The following is a 4,591-nucleotide window of genomic DNA, read 5'->3' as shown; positions in this document are numbered from 1 at the left end:
AAACCCTTTATGGGTCACGGAAGTTTTGCATCAATATGAAATTTGTTTTTCCTCTTCACCTGGGTCGTGTGACCTCGTGAACAGGTTGGGTGCAAATAAATAGTACAGTGGGCCCCAGGTCTATATGACTTTATCAACAGGTTTGGATGGAAAATAAACAATACGGTGGGCCCCATGTTTATGTGGCCTTGTCAACAAATTGGATGATAAATAAATATTACAGTGGGCCCCCAGGTCCACGTGACCTTATCAACAGGTTGGATGGAAAACAAATATTATGGTAGGCCCCAGGTCCACGTGACCTTATCAACAGATTGGGTGGAAAACAAACATTTCGGTGGGCCCCCATGTCTGTGTGATCTTATCCACAGTTTGGGTGAAAAATAGACATTGTGGTGGGTCCCACATGGGACCCACTAATGTATGTATTGTACCCACACCTCTCATCAATGGGGACCCCCCCCTCCCCCACGTATGTGATTTATCTATGCCGTCCATCCCTATGGGACCTACCATGATGCATGTGTTGCATCCCAACCATCCAACCATTTTAAAAGCCCGTCTCACGGCTTGAGACTAAAAATGAGACAGATATAGGATCAAGTGGACCACCCAGTACAAAGCAGTGGAGATTGAGCTTCTACCATTGAAGTACTTTTGTTGTCATAAAGGTTTAGATTGTTAGGAAATTATTTTTCCCTTAATCCAAGTTTGTGTGGCCCCATGACCAGATTGGATAGAAAATAAATGTTATGGTGGGCCTTAAGAATTTTAATGATGAAAATCATTATCACCACTGTTATTTGGAGCGTGGTCCAGTTAATCTTTTGATATGATTCATGATATATATGAGACCCATGTGACTAGGCCCATCTTGATGTAATTGTGGCTCGTTGTCGAGGCCCACTTTGATATATATGAGGCCCATGGGTCGAGGGCCAATAGGATGTACATAAGGCCCATTATAACGTGATTCCACTATGGTTTATGTGTTAACCTTTACAGCGGCAGTGCCTTGGGAGCAATGTTGGTTTAATGTCCACATTGTAAGGCAATGTTGGTTAAAAGTTCACATTGTCACTCTCCCTAGGGCCCATTGATAGGCCCATACCTGTAGTGCGTAGGCCATCTAGGCCCATCTTTGTTTTGAGCAAAGCCCATCACCATATAACATGTTCGGTATAGATCCATAATTCATGATTATACGCATCATATGTATGCCTGATATGAGAAGTGATTGATCATAGCATATGCCTCCGGGCAGATTGTTTATGGGCTCCCTGATAGGCAGAGTTGCCTCACATGAGTGCTTGGTACGCGCAGGATTGTTGCATGTCTGATAGTATGATTCATGCACTTGCATTTGTGTGATTGTGATTATTGTATGCCCTAGCGACATCAGGGCCATAGCCTCCACAGACACATCGTGAGTGGCTGGATTGGATACCAAAAATATTGTTACTAAGCATCAGGGCGCCATAGATGTCCCTGGGTGAAAATTTCTAAACCTGATGGTACCAGAGGATGACTCTAACGTCGAGACCGAGTGGATATATGAGCCAAAAACTTGATGTTTTTTTTTAAACCAACATGATTTAAATGATTTTTAAACTCGCAAGTATACGAATCAGATGTAGATACGGTACGTATTACGAGATCGTTCCCACGAGGACTGGTCGTCACAATTCAAATCTATGATTCTCCTTAACTAATCCAACAAACAATGAAATGAATTACTAAGCACAATTTTATGAAAAACAATTAATTAAGAACAGGGAAGAAAATTCAATCAGAGAGAGAAAATCAACATAAGCAAAAATAACAAAAAGAAAAACAAAAGAAGATCCTACCTATACCACTTTCGCAGGTGCTCTCGATTGCATTTAGCGCATGCAACAAGCCTTTAAACCCCTAGGTTACCCCTAGTGGACGAGTTGTAGTCTCGTGAGGGTTTGCAGTAATGTTACCCACAAACATTGAAGTAACTCAACACTTTCATTAACCGATCCCAAACAAGTGATGTGAGTTCCCATGAACTGTGCTATCTGAAATAAGGCAACTGACACTGTCGTCAAATAATTTAAGGACTTCTGCTCGAACGACTTCTTCTATGTTAGGATCACGCTTCCTTTGCATGTTATGCGATATTACCACAGCATGATCCATCCATACAGTGGGGCATACTCCCTGGATTTTTTCTATCTTCCGTTCAATTGCTGCCTTATATGCTCTAAGAACATTAAGCAGCCTGCTCGCCTTTGTCTTCTCAGAGTTACAAACTGTGCTGTCAGGAAGAGTCTCAGAGGGATGAAGAGGTTCCACTTTCGCTCTCCATTTTTCAGTCTCCAATATAGGAGTAGAGTCGAGCAATGCATTGACTTCATGGATGGGACTATCAATGTCAAAATCCATGCCCGATTGTGCTAAGCAGGTCTCAAGAGGATCTTCAAAAGATGTACGGAAGGAGTCCTGCACAAGGCTCTCGATCATGTCCACTTCAAATATGTCATCCAAATCTGAGGATTGTTGTCCTGCATTAAAAACATTAAGTTTAATATTCATGTTACCAAAGGACAATTTCATAACTCCATTCCTGCAATTGATAATAGCATTAGATGTGGCCAAAAATGGACGACCCAAAATGACTGGGATCTGACTATGAAGATTCTGGACAGGCTGAGTATCTATAACTATGAAATCCACTGGAAAATAAAATTTATCAACCTAGATTAACACATCTTCAATAACACCCCGGGGCACCTTGATAGATCTATCGGCTAATTGTAATGTTATTTTAGTTGGTTTCAGCTCACCAAGTCCTAGCTACTCATAAACCGAATATGGTAACAAATTGACGCTCGCCCCTAAATCAAGTAATGCCTTCCCGATCTTATGATCTCCTATGCCGCAAGAAATGGTGGGAGCTCCTGGATCCCTAAATTTAGGAGGGGTGTTATGTTGAATCATGGAGCTGAGCTGCTTGGCAAGGAAGACTTTCTTATGAACATTCTGCTTACGCTTTTGAGTGCATAAATCTTTAAGAAACTTAGCGTAAGCCGGGACTTGCTTGATAGCGTCAAGCAACGGGATGTTGACTTGCACTTTTTGAAACACATCCAAGATTTCATCAAAGTTATTTCTTTTCTTTATTGGTGCCAGACGTTGAGGAAAGGGTGCTTTGGGCACATAAGGTGGCACATTAGTGGCTCTTGGAGAGTCAGAGAGCTTTTGGACTTTGGATGCATTGGTATGGCTCTCTGCTTCATCTTGATCTTCTGTTTTAGAATTTGATTCATCCCCAGGCATCTCTATTCTGTTATCAATCTGCTTGCCTGACCTAAGGGTAGTGATTGATTTGGCCTGTTCATGATATTGCCCTTGGTTGGAATTAGAGCCAATCTCATACTGTCCCTTTGGATTAGCCTCAGGTTGGCTAGGGAACTTGCCCTTCTCTCTCTCACTCAATGTGGCAGCTAGTTGACCCATTTGTAATTCCAGCTTGGCAATGGATTGTGCATTTGCATGTAAGCTTTGCTGGTTGGCCAGTAAGGTTTGTTGGGTGTCTTTTTGGAATTGGAGAGAACTCTGCATGAAAAGATGGAGTGTATCCTCAAGAGATGGTTTCCTTGATTGTGTAGGCAGTTGTTGATATTGTGGAAACTGTTGAGGTTGTTGTTGCCATCTTGGAGGTGCTGTTGCTTGTGAGGTTTTACAGATGGTCCTCGTTGTTGTGGTACTTTTGCCCAAGAGAAATTTGGATGTCTAGCCCTCGCTGGGTTGTTTGTGTTCGTGTAAGGATCATTCCCAGTTTTTGAAAAGTGTTCATAGCATGAACTTGTTCAGAGAGAAGTTCTGAATGCTGCACCAGATGGACAAGACCGCATAGGATGGGCGGGACTAGAACATGTGGCATATGCCTCGACTTGAGCGTTTGTGGTGGTCCACTATTTAATACCAAAGCATCAACTTTCTTTGTCAGGTTATCAAGCTGGCATAAAGATCCGGCATGACTCATATCTCATATATACCACCTCTCTTTTGTGGTTGGGGACTTTTGTCACCTCTATTTGAATAATCCCATTGCTGGGAATTTTCGCACAAGGTTTCAAAGAAGTTCCATGCTTCGACATCACTTTTGGTCATGAATGACCCTCCACTAGTGGCATCAACCATGCAACGGTTCTGTGGTGTCAGACCGTCATAGAAGTATTGAACTTGTTGCCACTTCTCAAAACCATGGTGAGGACATTTAAGAAGCAAGTCCTTCCATCTTTCCCAACATTCATGAAAGTGCTCGCCCTCTTTTTGTGTGAAGTTAGTAATTTCTCTACGGAGGGCATTGGTTTTGTGAACGGGGAAGAACTTGTTTAAGAACTTCTTAGACAGTTGGTCCCATGTAGTGATAGATCCAACTTCTAGAGAATTCAACCATGCTTTCGCCTTATCCTTCAAAGAAAAAGGAAACAGGCGTAGGCGGATCGAATCGTCTGAGAAGTTTTGGAACTTAAAGGTGGAGCAAATGTTTAAGAATTCTTTCACATGATGATATGGGTCCTCCTTGTCCAATCCATAAAAGGATGGCAACAATTGT

At 42.2% G+C, this 4,591-nt stretch overlaps 1 non-coding gene across 1 annotated transcript; it reads left to right on the top strand.

The window, feature by feature from the left end:
- The first annotated feature begins 4,231 nt into the window (after positions 1 to 4,231).
- On the top strand, positions 4,232 to 4,338 carry LOC131229938 (small nucleolar RNA R71). The gene has a single exon (XR_009163673.1). It is a non-coding gene; the product is annotated as a small nucleolar RNA R71 (small nucleolar RNA).
- Positions 4,339 to 4,591: the final 253 nt, after the last annotated feature.

This window comes from Magnolia sinica, chromosome 16 (genome assembly GCF_029962835.1).
Source record: "Magnolia sinica isolate HGM2019 chromosome 16, MsV1, whole genome shotgun sequence".
NCBI lineage: Eukaryota > Viridiplantae > Streptophyta > Magnoliopsida > Magnoliales > Magnoliaceae > Magnolia > Magnolia sinica.
The sequence above is the reverse complement of the archived record's forward strand: the minus strand, read 5'-3'. Positions and strand labels throughout refer to the sequence as shown.